Genomic DNA, 22,112 nt, shown 5'->3' with positions numbered 1-22,112 from the left:
GAAATAACACATTTCACTGCAAACTAGTTGGCCCTCTTGGCCTAAGGAAATAGATCATTAAAACATGAAAACAACTGGCCCTCTTGGCCTAGAGAAATCAAGCAAACTTGCTCATATAGATCCCTCCTTGGAAGAAGGTAAATATATAAATGCACGCTCCACTCCAAGGGGAAAGACATGGCACCTAGCCCTAAACTAAATGCATCAAGTTATGACCCATACCTCCTGCATATATAGTAAGAGACATACGCATAACATGTCGTCGAATCAACCTATGGGTCCAAGATAATAGTGGTAGATGGGTTTCGGCTACTCTTCTCATTACCCATATCAACCATCACCTGCCATATAACACATGGTCTGATAACATTCCCTACAAGCAACCAAGTCTCGTCTCATTATCAATAACAACATCCAGACTAGGACCACAGTTGAAAAAGAGGTCCTCTCATGAGTAAGATTGGCTAATAAATCCCAATAATGTGCAATGAGATGAAGATATATACTCTCAAATTCATCAAGTAGGGTTATAGTAGTGCGATGATACATACAAAGGAGAGGATTCTGGATTGTATATGTCCCATTAAATTGATTTAGGATCAGCGGGGAATCCCAATTTACTAACAACCGCCTAATTCCACCTTTCTTAGCAAGATTTAATCCCATAATCAGGGCTTTATACTCCGCCATGTTGTTAGTGAATCCCACCCCGAGATAAGCAGCTAATTTCATTGTAACTCTACGTCGGGGATCTCAGATAACTACTCCAACACTCCCTTTTCTATTAGGCCCCCTGGACGCTCCATCAAAGTATAACGTGTATGTCCGCAATGGTTTACACAACCAGCCATTAGGAACTCCTCTATTCATAAGTATGATAATAAAAATTCAACATATTTAGAGGATGAACGGACGGCTCCATCTCACCTTCTTCATTAAATTCAACAGGGATGCTCGTCAAAATTTGTAAAGAGTGATGGTAGAAAACTTTAATCTGCCACACAAAGGTACCATCTTGTTGCTCAACCACTTTGTATCCCTTGCTCCACCAGATAAGCCTCCCCTGATGATATATTTACTCTAGATATGGGTGCTCCAAATAATCAACCAGTTTAAGCGCTCCTGCAGGTCTCAAATCAGCCCCAGCATGGACTTGCAATGCATTTAGCACATTAGCATATTTAGAAATAATAAGGTTTAATCTTATTACGATTAACCTTAGTCTTAAGTTCCACTCCTTGTAGTGCCAATAAAATCGTGGACTTATTTTTACATATTCAAACTATCTTGTAAGGGCCATCTCATCTAGGTTCCAGCTTTCCGGGATATAGCTCCCTACGCGCATCGCAATACATAACTAATTGCCCTTTTTTAAAGGTATACTTCTTCGCCTTTAGATCATGTAACCGCTTCATATGGCGTTTAACTACCTCATGGTGCAACAAACTCTGCAGTTTGAGCTCGTCCAAGTGGGCTATAGTCATAAACCACTCAAATAAGGCATCTTCATCACCCAAAGAATGATTGATTGCGAATCTTATGGTCTGAAACTCAATTTCTAAGGGAAAGTCACATTCCTCCCCGTAAACTAATTTGAATGGGGTGTGGCTAGTGGCTCGTTTAAATGTCATATTATACACCCAAACCGCCACATATAATTTTGTATCACAGTCCCGTTTCTTCTCAAAGACTATCTTGGATAGGGTACCCACAAGCTGCTTATTGGTACTTTCAACTTGTCCATTGGCTTGCGAATCATAGGGGGTCATCTTGTTATGCTTAATGCTCCATGCTTCAGTCAGACTTCTAATTACCTTATTCAAAAAGTGAATCCCACGGTCCGATACTATTTCCTTTGGGGGACCAAAACAGCAAATGATCTGCTCAAGTAGGAAACTAGCACTCTCTTTTGCATTGTCCTGCCTCATCACCCGTGCTTCTGACCACTTTGTAAAGTAATCAGTTGCTACTATAATGTATCTTTTCTGAGTAGTAGATGACGAGGTAATAGGTCCCACAAAATCGATGCCCCACTTCTCAAATGGAAGGATAACCATAATAGGCGTAAGTGGACGCTTCCTACTCTCTAGACTATCATGTCTTTGACATGTATCACATCTCATAACATAGTCAAATGAATCCTGAAAGATGGACGACCACCAATAACCAGCTCGTAAAGCCTTTTGTGCCATCAACCGCCCAACAAAGTGCCCTCCACAAGCGGAGTCATGGCACTCTTCCAAAATAAAGGGAACCTCATCAAGCATCACAGATCGGCGATATATATCATCAACACCTTGCCAATATAATATCCGTGCGATCAAGGAAAATTTCAATGCCTGCTGTTTAATCTTCCTCTTTTGGAGTTTTGATAGAGTAGCTCCAGTCTCTCCTGTAGAAAGATAGTGCGTTATAGCAACATACCAGGAGGAAATAGATGACGTATCAATCTTAAACAATATTTCCACATCACTTCCTTCAGCCATGACCTCTTTTGGCTCTCCAAAATCCACAAGACACTCGACAATGCCTTGAAGCTTCGGCGACTTGCTCTTAATCTCGTAATCAAACTCCTGCAAAGTGATTAACAACTTTTCTAAACTATCAGGTGGCTATAACTTATTCAACAACAATCGAAGCCCTTCTACTTTCGTATAAAAAATCACCCTCTCATAAAGAATGTAGTGCCTGAACTTCTTGGTTGCAAATACCATTGCAAGGCACAACTTCTCCATATAGGTGTAATTAATTTCCGATATGCCCAACTTCTGACTAGCAAAAGCTATCGGATGGTACCACTTTTCCTCCCAAATTTGGGCCAAACAGTAGTTGATACTATACATAGTTACTGCTTAAAATATATAGAACATTTCACCCCTTTTAGGTGCTTTTAAAACAGGTGCTTTGGCAAGCTCCTACTTTACATCGTCAAAAGATACTTTGCAAGCATCACTCCATGAAAATTGACAATTAAAGGACAATAGGTTCGTCAATGGCAACATTCTTTGTGCCAAGGCATTGATAAACCTTTGATAATACCCTACCAATGATAGAAAGCTATGCACTTCCTTTGGAGTATGCGGTGGACTCATGGTGACTATGACCTTGATCTTTTCAAGATCAGTCGCAATCCCTACGGAACTAACCACATGGCCTAACAAGAGCCTATAAGGAACTCCGAAGACACACTTATGTGGGTTGAGAGCTATGCAAAATTGTTTGCAATGCTCAAAACACTTCCGTAAGATAATTAACTGTCAATCCCTTACGGTGGTCGCCCCAAATCATCAATGAATACTTTCAACTCCTCGGGGGAAATGTCACCAAAAGTCTTGTCGACTGTTCTGTGCCATGAGTGAACGTGGTGCATTACATAACCCAAATGCCATCACATGGTACGCAAAGGTACCAAAGACAGTAATAAATGTCATTTTTAGCTTGTCTTGCTCAGTAATTGCCATTTGGTTGTACCCTACAAAGCAGTCCATAAACGAATAGATTTCCCTACGTGCTAGTTGATCCAAAAATTGGTCAATAAGTGGCAACGGGTAGTAATCTTTACTAGTTTTCTTGTTAAAATCTCTAAAATCTACGCAAATCTGGATCTAATTATTATTATTCTTCCTGATCACAACTGGTGAGCACCATTTAGTATGCTGAACAAGGAAGATCAAACCCGCTTTCTGCAACTTTTGTAGTTCCTTGAACAACCCGTCCCTTAATTCAAAAGGCATACGCCTTACTTTCTAACGTACAGGGCAGGTACCTTCCTTTATAGGAATAGTATGCATAGCTAGACTGGGAGGAATATTCCAAAGTTTGTCATAGCTCCAAGCAAAGATGTCGCGAAACTCCTGAATCAGGGACACATAGTCCTCTCGCTCTTCTGAACTGAGCATAGAACCCAAATTGATTGGCCGTGAATCATTAGGCATACCAAGGTCCAGCTCAATAACATCTGCATCTCTTATTTGATCATGAGGCTCTATTGGCTCATTCAAGGTTATCTGATAAATATTCTCTGGAGTGGACCCTTCCTTAGATCCATCGCTTGATGACGTCTCACTATTAGATGGATCATCTATTGTTTCTAATTTAGTGGAGGATAAAGGAGCTCTCTCACTCTGAGGAGACTCAAGGTAAGCATCCACTATTACACAATGGGCACCTTGACCTAGAATCACCTGACCAGCGGGTATATGGACTTGACAGTCTGTTTGTAAAGTCCAGGGCCTTCCTAGCAAAACTCGATAGCTAAGATGTCCTACAAACCTTATCACCCTAAAGTCCAAATAGCATTCCACGCTTGCAATAGTAACGTGGACTTTAGTAATGCAACCTTCCGATTGTATTAGACTATCATCCGCCATCCTAAGAAGTGTGGAGCCATCTTTTTGAATTTCGAGACCTAGCCGCTTCATCAAGTCTGAACTTATGATATTGATGGAGGATCTAGTGTCCGTGATAGCGTGCTCCACTAATATTCCATCCACATATGCTGAAACCCTAGGGCAATGCTTTTCAACATGATTGAACCAATCTTCTCCCACTCTAGCTATGCCCAAAGGTTCTACTATATACCCCATACACAAGATTTTCTTGAATTCCTTGCGTACTCGTGAAGAAAGTTTAATCAATTATAGGAGATTCACATCTAGTTTGACTTCGCAAAGAGAACTTGCTAGGTCAAAGTCATGGTAGTTAGCCAAAGTTCTCTTCTCGCGCCAAACCATTCTTTCCTTTGGTTCTTGGACCACCAGCTTTAGTGCCTCTTTTTTTACTTTTATCTTCTTTCTTGGCACCTCTCTATCCTTCTCGGGATCCACTTTACCGTCAACAGGCCTTAGAGGTCCACCTTCCATATCCGGATTTAGGACTCGCTTTTCCCTAGCATCCTATTTAGGGTTTCCCTCGACAGGTTTTACCGTTCCTTTATCACCTCTTTAATCTTTTGCCCTCTTGTTACGGCTCGTAGATTAGAAGTTTCAACATCATTGACATGTATAGTCTCAATAAGGCTGACTCCAGTGCCATGAGGCAACTCCTCTACAACAATCTTTCCTCGTTGCAGTATTTGTCTTGGTTCCTCATCTTGCTAGAGATTATTCCCTTGTGCGCGATGATTAACTGGACCAGGTTGTTTACTTCCTTGTTGGAGAGAACTGATCTTACTCCAATAGGTAGTAGCTAAGTGGCGAGAATTTTTGTAAATATCACATTTGGCATTTGGACAATTCCTAGGGAAATGTTGGCCACCACACCACTTACAGCTGAATCTTGAGGGGCCACCCTCTTCAGGGCATCAACTCCCTATCAAAATTTGTTGCTTCTTAAGGAAATTAGCATCCATAGCTATTTGTCGATATTGTTCAGAGATCATATCAGTGTAGTGCTTCATCATGTCCTTACCAAGGACATTAGAGGCACTCGACTCATAGACGCGATCGTCAGTTTGTTGTCTCATGAGCCTAACCACTTGATTAGGGATTTCCCGTTGACCTACTAGGACAACATTAGGATTCATTGTTTGGCCCCCACTATTTAATGAATCCTCCTAACTAGCCATGGGCATAGTCATGCTAGGAGGAGCTGGTAATATATGAAAACTCGGCATGATCCCTCCTCTCCCATTCATGTTTGACATGGGACCTTGACTCCCATTGGTCAAGGCCAAGCTATTACCATTCCAATTTATCCTTGTTGCATAAGCCACTTGCAAGCACGACTCTACTCCTTGTGCTTGGGTAATAGCAGTGTCAATGTCGACCAAAGCAGCACTACTCAATTGCACCTAGATATTAAAATCCAATCCATGTAGGAAATATTGTAATTCAGCAGCCTTTAGAATGGGGATATAAGTATTTAGATTACAAAGAACTTTCTTTAATTTCTTGGCATAGGCTTGGACATTATCATTTGGCTCTTGGAATGTTACATTCAAGACACAACCAATATTTTCCACCCTTCTCAATGGCAAACTCTCTATGGAAAGCCGTAAAGAATGGGGCACTGCTAGTTATGGTTCCGGCTTTGAGACCGTGGTACCATTCTGCCGCTCTTCCTTTTAACATCATGTTGAAGAACATCATTAGGTGTCCTTCGTCTTGGATTCGATAATTGAACATGAGTGTTTGAAACTCCTTAAAGTGGAGTTCTCCATCTTCTTCTGCTAACCCATTGAAAATGGGCAATGAGGCTTCTAATGCTGGCAAATCTGGTGTTGTTGCTGGAATTGGGATGGGTTGTACCATGGCTACAATTGGATTGGACAAAAATATATCCTATTTCCAACAATTAACCTTACATGATTGAATTACAACAATACCAAATAAAAATTAGGAAGGAAAACCTACGCTTGGGGTGAGATGTCCACGTGGATGCCAGGAGACGACCCTCCCGCTCTGCTACCCCTTGGACTTTCTTAGGAGGCATTGCAATTGTAGTCTTTCTGTTGTGGAAGCAGCTTTACAATTCCTTTTGAAATTCCACCGTGGCTCCCTTTTGCAATAACTTGCACCGTCCTTCGGAAGCAGTTTTAGAAGGCTTCCTCCTTGGAGTAGGGAATTCGAAAGGGGGTGTTTCAGAATCTTTCATGACTAAGTCCCATTAAAGCCATGGGGAAGGCTTAATGGCCTTTGTAAAGACTCGCACGAACGAGGAATAAAAGGTGTGGAATCCCTTACGAGGCTTTTGAGTGGGAAAGGAAGGTGTCAAACGATCCTCAACATTCTTCTTTCTTTTACGTGTGGAAAAAAAAGAAGGTACGTGTAATATTTCCATTGTAAATATTTCCAACCCGTATGATACTCATGCAAGGGAATGACATCATTGAATATTTGGACAGTGAAATTGTACAATCTCCATTGGCATGAACAAGACCAAAGTCAAGGAAAACCGCTTATGCTTGTGTGAACCCCCTCTTGGAAAGAAATCAAGATGAAATTTTTGATTTATGGTTTTTTTTTTATAAAAACAAATCCAACCAACGATCGTGCTGGAGGAGAGAGAGGGGAGCTGCTATGACTTAGCATCTAACTGGAGCTCGTAAGGGAATGTAGGCATGCATGATGCCGCGTGGGGGAGGGAGGACCCTCCCCCTCACTTATTTAAGTGGTATGGGATAGCCAGGGGGGGAAGGCTGCCGCGAAGGAGGGGCCGTGAGGAGGCTGCCGCGAAGGAGGGGCTATGAGGAGGCTGCCATAAAGGGAGGCTACCGTGAAGGAGGGGCCGTGAGGAGGCTGCCGCGAAGGAGGGGCTGTGAGGAGGCTGCCGCGAAGGAGGGGCCGTGAGGAGGCTGCCGCGAAGGAGGGGCTGTGAGGAGGCTGCCATAAAGGGAGGCTGCCGTGAAGGAGGGGCCCGTGAAGAGAGAAGGCGACCGTGAAGGAGGGGGGGGCTATGAAGGAAGGCGGCCGTGAAGGAGGGGAGAGCCACAATGCCGTCCGTGGAGGAGGGCCCTGCCGTGGAGTAGGACTAGAACGCCGTCAAAAGCTTCCCAAATCCTTTATCTCCACGCCACGTAGTTCCCTGAAGCTTCTTAGAAGCTTCTCTAGGAAGCTTCTAAGGGGGCTTCTTTAAGCCCCCTTCCTATTGGGATCAACCACAAGCCCATTTTACCCTGGTTTTTTTTTTTTAAACCCCTTCCCGTGGATTCCCCCATAAAGCCCATATTATCCCAGGTTTTTTTTAAGTCCCTTCCTATCGGATCTCCATAAGACCATTGTACCCCGGGATTTAAGTCCCCTTCCCATAGCATCCACCACAAGCAAATCTTTACCCCCAATTTTAAAGCCCTTTCCATTAGTTTCTCAATAAGCCCATCCCTCCCGGCTTTGAAGCAAAGGAAGCTACTAAAGCCCTAGCCCCGATTCTTGTAAGAAGAAGAGGGGTTTCTCTAAACCCTTCCCACTCGATTTCCCCCATAAACCCATCTCTAAATTTTCCCCCCCACACTCCCTCTCCACAAGGATCTTTATCCTCGGAACTTCTATGAAAGGAAGGAGAAGTTCATAAGTCCCCATTTCCACAAAGCACATAAAACCATTCCTAGCCGGAATTTCAAGGAGAAGAATCTCTCAAGCCTCTGTTTCCGCAAGGCTTTCGCAAGAACCCTCTCACGAATCCCTCTTTTCCGAAAGAAAGAAGGCCCAAGCTCCGAACCGTAAGACCTTCCAAATCCAAATTCCACAAGTCAAGGAGCCATACCTCAAAGGGACTTGCGCGTACAAGGGAGAAGGCCAAAAATCATAAGATTGCGAGCCAAGGCAAGAAGTTCGAATTCTCGAAGGCAAAACCAGAGGTCGAATTCACGATGGCCCCTAAAAAGGTACAAGGTGCATCCGCAGGAGGATCATCTCCGAATATTCATGTGGATATTTTACCGAACCCACAAGCCCAGGTTTTCTTCCTATTTTTGATTCACGTCAAAGTATTGCAATTATGCATGGTTAATTTATGGAACTAGGATGCACTTTTTCGATTGAAATACTTTGGCTATTTTAAAGGAAGTAACTCATGATCGAAGATCGGTCATTTGTATGTTTCAATGGAATGAATGAAAGATGTCTATAGCAAGTTGCTTCAGTGCATTGCAAAGTAACGAATCTAGAACAACTAATGACTATCATTACAAAGTCGAGATTGCGTAATGCTCAATCAGTGCGTTCGAATATTTCATTCAAAAATGAAGTTAGGGAAAGGCTGCACGGTTTGTTTAACATAAAAACTTAAAAGCTTAGTAGCATGAGTCGTGAATACATGCCCTAGTAGGACCAATGGAAGTTATGCAAATTTTATCATGTGCTTGGTCTTAACAAGAAAAATTAGGGATTGCAAATCTAGAGAAAATGAATCGCGTGCTTACGTGAGTTATGACGTAATGCAACTAGTTTTTCCCCTCTTAGATCAAGACAATATCTTTAGGAATGGCTCGTCCTTGTCGTAAGACAAGTAAATTGATTTACCCAAAACACCTAAACCGCAAAGGACTCATTTAGGATGGTTAAATCGATACAATATGCTCCAAGTGCTAGCTAGGGTTTAGCACATTAAGGACTTGACCTAGTTTCACGCACTTGTTACCAAGACGAACCCTTAAACCAAAGGTCCTACCCACATTCACGGAATGTAGGGACAATTGGACGCTCATGCATAAAACGATCTAAGGTTTCTACCCTAAGGATCACTCGTTCAAATGATGAAACTCGGATTGAGTTGGAATTCCTAGGACCAAACGTTGTTGGCCTAGTGTAATTAGGAATAGGTTGGGTAAGAAGACACCCTAAACCCTACTTCTCGTCTGGAGATAATTCCGTGACCAGAAAATGCCATTCAATGGGTGAAACAATCCCATGGAATAGATGCGACACTTGTGCAAAAAGTTGCAACATCGCATAGACTTGTGATTTGTTCACAAGAGAGTTTTGCCATTTCTTGAAATGGGGTTGGCAAGTTCTTGTGCAAGTTTAACTTGCAAGAGAATGAGTAATCATCCTGTTACATCACCTTTCTTGGGGAAAAATTGCCAAGTAAAGGAAAGTTAGGTATTTGCTTGGAAGCAAATGATCAATCAATAAATTAAAGTGACATGGTCACCAGGATTTACTGTTAATAAAACCTAAGGTATTGGTTAAGTTGGGTTAACAGGGTATGTCCCTAACCCAAGGACAAAAGGGTGAATAAACAAACCCTTGGGGATCTTGCCAAGTCAAATTGATCCCGAATCGAATGCTGGATGCATTCGGAGAGAAGGATTCACTCCTTAACAGTTGGCAAATTAAACGACCACTGGAATTGATTGTGCTTGTAACAGTTAGGAAGCATTGTTTGCATTGTTTGCTCAAAGAACTAAAGGATGAAATGATATCTAATGCTTCAGGTTGAAAGCCTGAAGGGAGAGGCAGCTTCAGTTACCCCCGACTGCCTGCCTGACCCTAACCAAGGGGGTTGTTGATCGCGCCGGGAACGTGGACCGAACCCGCCGCGAGAGGTCTTTCCGTTGAGCTCTACTTGGAGCAGGAGGACGCTTGGGTGCCAGGGGGGGCTCTGGCCGTAAATCCCTCGCCTTCCGGGTCCTGCACAAGAGGCTAACGTGACTCGAGATTGGATCTCGAGGCCCGCATACTAGTCTACGGGCAGAAGCTTGGAATAGTGATCCCTGGCGGATTACTGGATAGCCTTCGGGAGGATTATGGACAAGCCTACGGGCGGAACTCCTTGTATTTCAAAGATAAAATGATGAAATGATAATAAAGAATTTGGCTGATATTGTTTTTCTATGTCACGTGATAAGATTACGTGAAGGAACCAGTGCTTAACAGGAGTAATTAAAGAAGCTGATTGTTATATGTCAAATTAATGTGTTAGATAATTACATAACTAAAACAAACTGAGGAAAGTGCGGAGGATGGGCCATGGGTCCGTCCTACGGTTGGGTGGTCCCGGTTAGCTGGGAACTTTTCTCAAAAATCTCGAAGAACAGCGGGATGATCATCATCATCAAAACGAATAAATGAGAGCAATGACCTAGAGTTATGTCTTACCCGATTTACACTGTTTAAGGGGAATGGAATGGGACTATACCTTATGGCAGAGAGGTTGAGCCTTAAATCCCTCTCATTTCCCATTCTCCTTGAACCAAGTACAGCGTGAATCTACTTCGGACCTGGCGTTTCTACGCAAAGTAGTTCGCTCGGGTCTGACGCTAGTTGCTGTTAGCTAATGCCCAAATTAGGAAAACCCTAATTCAGGTCGATCCTAAGTGGGAACGGCCAGGATATTTCCGCTACGTGGCAGACGCGGAAAGACCTGGATCGCAAGTCCCGTAACATTCCATGGGAATGCCGAGCGGAGCTTTCTAGACATCCTTTCCGATGGACTGCTAAGATGTGTCCTGGATGATTCTAGTGGACACGTTACAATTGGTATCAGAGCAAACCAACAAAAGACTGGTTTTTAAGAAATTTTAATAAGAAGAAGTAAAGCAAATGTTACTGTCCCAAACATTTCCTTACTTTCAATGTTGTATTGCAGAATTATGAAGCATGGAATAGGTTCTTAGTGTTCCGAGTCATGTTTATGACCACGATGCATTCCACGGATTATCGAAAAAGGGTTGAGATGATGAACATCCTAGACTGCATTTACAATCCATCGCCTGTGTACGTGGAACGGAGATGGATGGGTGTTTCAGGGATCTATTACATAACTGCCTATCGACCTGCGTACCTTCAAATTAACTTGAAGAGAATCAAGTGGATGGAGGATTTGAAGATCGTGAAGGTGTTCGTCTTTGTTGAGGCTCACGCGAACGCGCCCCTACAGGTCGGGGGTCGAAGGGTTAACCAGAATAAGTATGTGTACGGAGAAGTGATTCAAAGAATCCCTGTCGACCGAATCAAGGTTTTGGGACGTCATGAGAAGAATGGATATCAAAGGAAAAGATACCCTAATCTTCCAATGAACTATCGATTCCTGAAAATCGATGACCCCAATCCGTACTACTACTCAGTTCCTGTAGCTGAATGCAACAATATCTTATTCTCCTTGAATTAATGTATCAACTTGTTCCATCGCCCCAAGAAATAATTGTACCCCGAAAGGGCTATGCTGATATGAATGGAATAAAACTTTTTTTTAAAATCAACGATTGTCTTGACTATGAATATTGATAAAGAAGTAAAGTGATTTGGTCACTTGGCTAAAGGAATATGCGGACGTAGTTCCTGAAGAGTTAACAGAACTCTCGCTTCAAAGAGAAGTAGATCATGTGATCAAGCTAGTAATAGGAGCTGTGCCAATTGAGAAGAGACCCTATAGAATGTCTATACCGGAAGCAATTGAACTGAAGGAACAACTCAAGCAAGTGCTAGATCAGAGGGCTACATCCGTCCTAGCAGTTCACCATGAGAAGCACCTGTACTGTTCTAGAAAAAGAAAGATGGAACACTTCGACTATGTATTGATTATAGAGGGTTGAATCAATCAACAGTCAAGAGCAAATATCATATTCCTAGAATAGATGAGCTTCTTGATAGTCTTCAGGGTGCCAAGATCTTCTCCAAGATTATCTTAGGTCTGGTTACTATCAGATAAGAATCAAGGAAGAAGATATCCCAAAGACGACCTTCAACACTAGATATGGACACTTTGAGTTCTAGTTATGTCATTAGGGCTTACGAAAGTAACTGCCACATTCAATAGGTTAATGAAGGATATCTTTAGACCATATCTTGATAAACTTTGTGCTCGTCTTCTTTGATGACACTCTAGTCTATTCCAAACAGGAAGGAGATCATGAACCCCAACTTCGGATTTTCCTTGAGACAAGGAGGTCACACAAGCTGTATGCTAAGATGACGAAATGTGCATTCCTCAAACATCAAATTGGTTATCTGGGATTCATCATATCGGTAGAAGGAATCTCAGTGGAGCCAGCCTAAGTTAGAAATGTTCCAGGATGGCCAAATACCAACAACTGTCAAAGAAATACGCAGTTTTCTTGGATTGACAAGATGGTATGGGGTCTTCGTAAAAAACTATTCTTTGATTGCAGCACCTTTGACAGAATTATTGAAGAAGCAAACGTCCATTGCATGGTCAACTGCCGAACAAACTAGCTTTGATAGGTTGAAGCAAAGTTTGGTATCAGCACCGATCCTAAAACTTCTAGACCACAGTAAGGAGTAGAGGTAGTAACTGATACTAGCATGCTTATGTAGAAAAGTCATCCTATAGCCTAATCTTCAAGAAACTAAAGATCCATGAAAAGAATTATGCTACCCATGATCTTGAACTTTTAGTTGTCAAGCTTTGGAGACACTACTTGCTGGGTAACAAGTTTACACTAGTGAGTGATCATAAAAAGTCTCAAGTGGAACTTTACCTAGAACAAGCTCAACATGAGGCAATGTCAGTGGATTGAAGTGCTGGAGGAGTGTGACCTTAAGATCAAGTACCGAACTGGAAAGGAGTATGTAGTTGCTGATGCACTCAGTCGCAAGGCATTCCTTAATTCTCTAATCTTGCAAAATCCATCAATAGCTAGATCTCTAGCCACAAAGGTGTCAATGCCGAACAACCCCATACTTGAGCTAGCTAGAGAGGAAGGATGCCATGATCTAGCCTATCAAAGGATGCTAAGAGAAATCTCTATCGAGGACCAGGAACAAAAGCTAGAGGCTAAGTATCATGAATTCTCTATCAATGCTAGAGAGGAAGGATGCCATGATCTATCCTATCAAAGGATGCTAAGGGAAATCTCTATCGAGGACCAGGAACAAAAGCTAGAGGCTAAGTATCATGAATTCTCTATCAATAGTGGACTTGTCTACTATAGGACGAGAGTATGTATACCAGCAAGCCAGTCACTTAAGTAGAAGATATTGTGGGAAGCTCATGATTCCCCTTTCTCAGGACATCCTCGCTATGCCAAAACTCTCATTGCAGTTAGGAAAAGCTACCAATGGGAGAGGCTTAATGGTGACATTCTCAAATATTTTACTGAGTGTTTGTCTTGTCAACGTATCAAAGACAAACATGTCAAAATGCTAGGGAAGTTGCAATCACTTGACGTTCCCCAAATGAAATGGGAATTCATCAGTATGGACTTGGTTGATTGGCCTACCCCAAGTTTAGGGAGGATACCACTCCATCATGGTTGTGGTTGACATGTTGACTAAGGTTGCATACCTTATTCTGGTAAAGACAAACTATAAAGCCTCAGACATTGCAAGGTTGTTTATCAAGGAGATATTCAAGCTACATGGGTTACCCAGAAGAATCATTAGTGATCATGATTCTCTCTTCACATCACACTTCTAGAGAGCTATCTTTGAAGCTATTGGGACTCAACTCTGTTTTAATACAGCTTACCATCCCCAAACTGATGACCAAATGGAGCAAATAAATCAAGTCATCAAGGACATGCTTAGGGCACACTGCTATCGTGAGCCAAAAAGGTGGATTCAATACTTGCTTTCAGTTGAATTTGCCTACAATACTTCTTACCAACAAGGTATTCAGATGACCCCTTTCCAAGCATTGTATGGTCATGATTGTCGAAGTCCCCTAAACTTTTCTGATCCAAACCTAAGAGTTGAAGCATCAAGACAGATGTTGAAAGACATGAACGATCAAATAAAGTCAATAAGACAAGACATACAAGCGGCCAAGGATAGACAAAAGGCATACGCAGATTTGAAACATCAAGTAAGAGTCTTCGAAGAAGGAGACATGGTCTTCATTCGTGTGCACCCTAAAAAGAGTTCCCTATCCTTAGGAGATTGCAAGAAGCTAAGTCCAACGTATTCTTGACCATACAAGATCCTTAAGTGCCTAGGACCTATTGCTGATAGATTGCAACTCCTTGAAAACCTAAAGGTTCATAATATATTCCATATCAACCTATTGAAGAAGTATGTACCTAATCCTAACCATGTACTCGATGACCAACAAGTTGTAATGCCTAGTCAAGGAGTCCTTGAACTAAGGCATGACAGGATCTTAGATGTTAGGGAGAGACAACTAAGATCCAGAACCTTGAAAGAATGCCTCGCCCATTGGAAAGTTTATTCCGAGGAGGATGCCACTTGGATGGATGAAAGCACTCTCAGCCATCAATATCCCCCAGTTTATCTCGAGATGAGGACATCTCGATTCTTCCAAGGGGGAGAGAATGTAATATTTCCGTTGTAAATATTTCCAACCCGTATGATACTCATGCAAGGGAATGACAGCATTGAATATTTGGATAGTGAAATTGTACAATCTCCATTGGCATGAACAAGACCAAAGTCAAGGAAAACCGCTTATGCTTGTGTGAACCCCCTCTTGGAAAGAAATCAAGATGAAATTTTTGATTTATGGTTTTTTTTTATAAAAACAAATCCAGCCAACGATCGTGCTGGAGGAGAGAGAGGGGAGCTGCTATGACTTAGCATCTAACTGGAGCTCGTAAGGGAACGTAGGCATGCATGATGCCGCGTGGGGGAGGGAGGACCCTCCCCCTCACTTATTTAAGTGGTATGGGATAGCCAGGGGGGGAAGGCTGCCGCGAAGGAGGGGCCGTGAGGAGGCTGCCGCGAAGGAGGGGCTGTGAGGAGGCTGCCATAAAGGGAGGCTACCGTGAAGGAGGGGCCGTGAGGAGGCTGCCGCGAAGGAGGGGCTGTGAGGAGGCTGCCGCGAAGGAGGGGCCGTGAGGAGGCTACCGCGAAGGAGGGGCTGTGAGGAGGCTGCCATAAAGGGAGGCTGCAGTGAAGGAGGGGCCCGTGAAGAGAGAAGGCGACCGTGAAGGAGGGGGGGGCCATGAAGGAAGGTGGCCGTGAAGGAGGGGAGAGCCACAATGCCGTCCGTGGAGGAGGGCCCTGCCGTGGAGTAGGACCAGAACGCCGTCAAAAGCTTCCCAAATCCTTTATCTCCATGCCACGTAGTTCCCTGAAGCTTCTTAGAAGCTTCTCTAGGAAGCTTCTAAGGGGGCTTCTTTAAGCCCCCTTCCTATTGGGATCAACCACAAGCCCATTTTACCCTGGTTTTTTTTTTTAAACCCCTTCCCGTGGATTCCCCCATAAAGCCCATATTATCCCCGGTTTTTTTAAGTCCCTTCCTATCGGATCTCCATAAGACCATTGTACCCTGGGATTTAAGTCCCCTTCCCATAGCATCCACCACAAGCAAATCTTTACCCCCAATTTTAAAGCCCTTTCCATTAGTTTCTCAATAAGCCCATCCCTCCCGGCTTTGAAGCAAAGGAAGCTACTAAAGCCCTAGCCCCGATTCTTGTAAGAAGAAGAGGGGTTTCTCTAAACCCTTCCCACTCGATTTCCCCCATAAACCCATCTCTAAATTTTCCTCCCCACACTCCCTCTCCACAAAGATCTTTATCCCCGGAACTTCTATGAAAGGAAGGAGAAGTTCATAAGTCCCCATTTCCACAAAGCACATAAAACCATTCCTAGCCGGAATTTCAAGGAGAAGAATCTCTCAAGCCTCTGTTTCTGCAAGGCTTTCGCAAGAACCCTCTCACGAATCCCTCTTTTCCGAAAGAAAGAAGGCCCAAGCTCCGAACCGTAAGACCTTCCAAATCCAAATTCCACAAGTCAAGGAGCCATACCTCAAAGGGACTTGCGCGTACAAGGGAGAAGGCCAAAAATCATAAGATTGCGAGCCAAGGCAAGAAGTTCGAATTCTCGAAGGCAAAACCAGAGGTCGAATTCACGATGGCCCCTAAAAAGGTACAAGGTGCATCCGCAGGAGGATCATCTCCGAATATTCATGTGGATATTTTACCGAACCCACAAGCCCAGGTTTTCTTCCTATTTTTGATTCACGTCAAAGTATTGCAATTATGCATGGTTAATTTATGGAACTAGGATGCACTTTTGCGATTGAAATACTTTGGCTATTTTAAATGAAGTAACACATGATCGAAGATCGGTCATTTGTATGTTTCAATGGAATGAATGAAAGATGTCTATAGCAAGTTGCTTCAGTGCATTGCAAAGTAACGAATCTAGAACAACTAATGACTATCATTACAAAGTCGAGATTGCGTAATGCTCAATCAGTGCGTTCGAATATTTCATTCAAAAATGAAGTTAGGGAAAGGCTGCATGGTTTGTTTAACATAAAAACTTAAAAGCTTAGTAGCATGAGTCGTGAATACATGCCCTAGTAGGACCAATGGAAGTTATGCAAATTTTATCATGTGCTTGGTCTTAACAAGAAAAATTAGGGATTGCAAATCTAGAGAAAATGAATCGCGTGCTTACGTGAGTTATGACGTAATGCAACTAGTTTTTCCCCTCTTAGATCAAGACAATATCTTTAGGAATGGCTCATCCTTGTCGTAAGACAAGTAAATTGATTTACCCAAAACACCTAAACCGCAAAGGACTCATTTAGGATGGTTAAATCGATACAATATGCTCCAAGTGCTAGCTAGGGTTTAGCACATTAAGGACTTGACCTAGTTTCACGCACTTGTTACCAAGACGAACCCTTAAACCAAAGGTCCTACCCACATTCACGGAATGTAGGGACAATTGGACGCTCATGCATAAAACAATCTAAGGTTTCTACCCTAAGGATCACTCGTTCAAATGATGAAACTCGGATTGAGTTGGAATTCCTAGGACCAAACATTGTCGGCCTAGTGTAATTAGGAATAGGTTGGATAAGAAGACACCCTAAACCCTGCTTCTCGTCTGGAGATAATTCCGTGACCAGAAAACGCCATTCAATGGGTGAAACGATCCCATGGAATAGATGCGACACTTGTGCAAAAAGTTGCAACGTCGCATAGACTTGTGATTTGTTCACAAGAGAGTTTTGCCATTTCTTGAAATGGGGTTGGCAAGTTCTTGTCCAAGTTTAACTTGCAAGAGAATGAGTAATCATCCTGTTACATCACCTTTCTTGGGGAAAAATTGCCAAGTAAAGGAAAGTTAGGTATTTGCTTGGAAGCAAATGATCAATCAATAAATTAAAGCGACATGGTCGCCAGGATTTACTGTTAATAAAACCTAAGGTATTGGTTAAGTTGGGTTAACAGGGTATGTCCCTAACCCAAGGACAAAAGGGTGAATAAACAAACCCTTGGGGATCTTGCCAAGTCAAATTGATCCCGAATCAAATGCTGGATGCATTCGGAGAGAAGGATTCACTCCTTAACAGTTGGCAAATTAAACGACCACTGGAATTGATTGTGCTTGTAACAGTTAGGAAGCACTGTTTGCATTGTTTGCTCAAAGAACTAAAGGATGAAATGATATCTAATGCTTCAGGTTGAAAGCCTGAAGGGAGAGGCAGCTTCAGTTACCCCCGACTGCCTGCTTGACCCTAACCAAGGGGGTTGTTGACCGCGCCGGGAACGTGAACCGAACCCGCCGCGAGAGGTCTTTCCGTTGAGCTCTACTTGGAGCAGGAGGACGCTTGGGTGCTAGGGGGGGCTCTGGCCGTAAATCCCTTGCCTTCCGGGTCCTGCACAAGAGGCTAACGTGACTCGGGATTGGATCTCGAGGCCCGCATACTAGTCTACGGGCAGAAGCTTGGAATAGTGATCCCTGGCGGATTACTGGATAGCCTTCTGGCGGATTATGGACAAGCCTACGGGCGGAACTCCTTGTATTTCAAAGATAAAATGATGAAATGATAATAAAGAATTTGGCTGATATTGTTTTTCTATGTCACGTGATAAGATTACGTGAAGGAACCAGTGCTTAACAGGAGTAATTAAAGAAGCTGATTGTTATATGTCAAATTAATGTGTTAGATAATTACATAACTAAAACAAATTGAGGAAAGTGCGGAGGATGGGCCATGGGTCCGTCCTACGGTTGGGTGGTCCCGGTTAGCTGGGAACTTTTCTCAAAAATCTCGAAGAACAGCGGGATGATCATCATCATCAAAACGAATAAATGAGAGCAATGACCTAGAGTTACGTCTTTCCCGATTTACGCTGTTTAAGGGGAACGGAATGGGACTATACCTTATGGCAGAGAGGTTGAGCCTTCCATCCCTCTCATTTCCCATTCTCCTTGAATCAAGTACAGCGTGAATCTGCTTCGGACCTGGCGTTTCTACGTAAAGTAGTTCGCTCGGGTCTGACGCTAGTTGCTGTTAGCTAATGCCCAAATTAGGAAAACCCTAATTCAGGTCGATCCTAAGTGGGAACGGCCAGGATACTTCCGCTACGTGGCAGACGCGGAAAGACCTGGATCGCAAGTCCCGTAACATTCCATGGGAATGCCGAGCGGAGCTTTCTAGACATCCTTTCCGATGGACTGCTAAGATGTGTCCTGGATGATTCTAGTGGACACGTTACATTACGGGAGAGTTCCAAGGGGCATTTTTGCATGGGGAAAGGAAAGGGCTAAGGTAAAATTTTCTTGGGGAAAAATGGGCCTTATAGAATCTTAAGGGAGAACTCCAAGGGGGGAATAAAGTAGCATTAAAGGCTATGGGCCTAAGGGGTTTTTTTTTTAAAAAACCACGGGGGAAGAAGGAAAGGCCCTTTGGAGTAACCTTTTATGGGGGGAAAGGCCCTAAGGGAGCCTTAAAAATGAATTTTTTATAAGGGGGGAAAAGTAGCCTTTAAAGGCTATAGCTTTTGGAAGGAGGGAAAAGGCCTAAGGGCCCTTAAAGGCAAACTTGGAGGGAGGAGGGGGTAATCCTAAAAGCCATAGGAAGGGGGGCTAAGGGAAATAAAACACGAGCGGGGGGGGAGGTTTCCAAAGCCCAAAGGAAGGGGCTAAAGGGGGGAAAGGGGGGCTTATGAGAGCCCTTAGAAGCTTCCCCCCATGAAGCTTCTAAAGCTTCAGTGCCACGTGGGAGGGGGAAGCTCAAACAGCTACTTGGCGGCGTTTCGATAGCTAGGGGCGCAGACTGGGACGACACAGGCCGACTGGCGTATCAGGTGGCTCCTCCTTGGCACAGGTGGCGATTTGCAGGGTCTCCCCTCAGCGGTAGCAGCGCCTCAATCTCTCTTTTCCTCCACGATACTACAGCACCTCCTCTCCTCCCTCTTTAAGGCCAGCCTCTCCTAGTTTATATAGGGGGAGGGGATAGGATCCTCCCCCCCTGCGTGTCAGCGGGGGCATGCCACAACGCCCTGGTGAGAGCAGAGTTTTGATGCCGATAAGTGCTTAAAAATAGATAAAAATTATGAATATCAAGGGAAAAATATTCAACGCCGAAGGCGGTGGCTTCAACTAGGACGATTTTAAGCGTCAAGTGCTTAAAAGGCGCCCGAGCGACACTTCTTGATTTATGATATTTTTTTAGACTGAGGGAGGGGTGTCAAGATTGTGGGAGAGAAGAAAGGAGTCTCACTTGTAGCTTTATTGCTTGCACAATGGGAGAATACACACAAGGGTGGAGGCTGAAAACAGTTTTCCTCTTCTTAGTTGTGTAAGCCAAAAAGAACTCTCGTACATAGAAATACAAGAACCCTATATATGGGTCTCAAACCAAACTCAACTAACTAAGGTAGCATACTAACTAAGCCACGAATTAGAGTAGATAAGGATAGCTGTCATCTAGCCATTATTCATAGGCGGTGTACCAACCGTATCTGCAATTGACAAGTCAATGACATAAATGCACAACGGTCACCCTGGCATATCACGAGTGGAGCTCGATATCTCAACACTCCTCCTCGAGCTCAATCCCAATTCCTGCACACCAAGTACGTCTCTGAACTTGCGCAACTTCTCTATGCCCAATGCCTTTGTGAATATGTCAGCTACGTGATCCTCAGTGCTGACATAAACTAGATCAATAAGACCTAGTAAAACCCTCTCCCGCACATAGTGATAATGCACCTCAATGTGCTTTGTTCTAGCATGATAGACTGGGTTATTTTCCAAGTGTATACTACTCATGTTGTCACAATAAATGACAACTGGCCCATCTGTAGGCTGATGCATATCATAAAGTAGCTTATGCAACCAAGCTACCTCACATGCAGCCATTGCTGCACCCCTGTACTCAGCCTCTGTGCTAGACAAAGAAATTGTAGGCTATTTCTTGATGCTCCAAGTGACTCCAACACTCCCAAAAGAGAACACATATCCACTGGTAGATCGTCTATCAGAAATACTACCAGCCCAATCAGCATCAGTGTATCCATGCAACTGTATCTGAACCCGTCTCATAAAATAGTCCATACTGCAATGTGGACTTCACATATCTGAGTATGCGTCTAGCCGCATCCAAATGTGGTTTCCTTGGAGCCTGCATAAACTGACATACCAATCCAACAGCATAGCTCAAATCTGGCTTGGTAATAGTCATATAAATCAAACTTCCTACTATGCATCTATACATAGTAGGGTCTTCGAGAAGCTCACCTGCATTTGCCCTCAACTTCACATTCTGCTCCAAAGAAACTGAAATAGGCTTACAGCCTATCATCCCATATTTGGACAACATGTCCAATCCATACTGCCTCTGCAAGATCCGTATCCCACTTGGTGATCTAATCACCTCAATGCCCAAGAAATAACACAGCTCTCCCAAATCCTTCATCTCAAACTTCTGCTTCAATAGCATTTTCACATGAAGGATATCTTCATCACTGTCACCTGTCATAATCAAATCATCAACATAAATGACAAGTAGCATAATACCTTTCTCCGTTTTTCTCACATAAAGTGAGAAATCTGCCTTGGAAATCTGAAAGCTAATAGTAACAAGATACTGTCCTATCTTGTCATACCATGCTCTAGGTGCTTGCTTCAAGCCATACAATGCTTTCTTCAACCTGCAAACAAACTCAGGATGATCATCATGCGCATAACCTGGTGGCTGCTCCATATATACCTCTTCTTGCAAATCACCATGTAAGAAGGTATTCTTTACATCCATCTTATGTAAAGACCATTCCTTTGATGCAGCCATAGCAATGACTGCTCTTATAGTTGCCATCCTTGCAACCAGACTGAATGTTTCTTCATAATCAATGCCATATATTTGTCCATACCCCTTGACTACTAATCTTTCCTTGTATCTGTTCACAGAACCATCTGCATTGTGCTTCACCTTATAAACCCACTTACAGCCAATTGCATTATTACCTTTAGGTAAAGGTACCAATTCCCATGTAGCATTTGCTTCCAAGGCATCCATTTCTTCATCCATGGCTTTCTCCCATTTTTCTTCTCTCATGGCTTGCTCAAAATAAGTGGGTTCTAGTTCCTATATCACTTTGACTATATATGCATAGTGAATGGCTGTAAATCCATCATATTTCAGCCTATCCATAGGATACCTAGCTCTGGTAGACCTGCACAAAGTAGGTTCACTCCCAGGTGCTCTCAAAACATCCCTGGTCTTCCTTACTCCAGGTGTAACAATAGAAGGAATACCCAACTCATCATCAGTGCTCTGTTCTGACCCACTGGATTCACCATCCACATAAGACTGACCTGCATTCACATCAAACATGAGCTGATCTACCTTCTCTTTTCCTTTTCCTGATACCTGCATACCACTATCTGCATTGCTTTGAGAAGACTCTCCTGATCTCAATCTGCCTGTCCATGGCGAAGAATGTGAACCAATGCTAGAGGACGCTCCAGGTCCACTAATATCTTGTGACTGCTGCTGTGAATTCTGTG

Source organism: Lygodium microphyllum, chromosome 7, assembly GCF_053477565.2.
Source record: "Lygodium microphyllum isolate KBCC chromosome 7, Lygodium_microphyllum_v1.1.10, whole genome shotgun sequence".
NCBI classification, from domain to species: Eukaryota; Viridiplantae; Streptophyta; class Polypodiopsida; order Schizaeales; family Lygodiaceae; genus Lygodium; species Lygodium microphyllum.
This window is presented reverse-complemented; position numbering follows the sequence as displayed.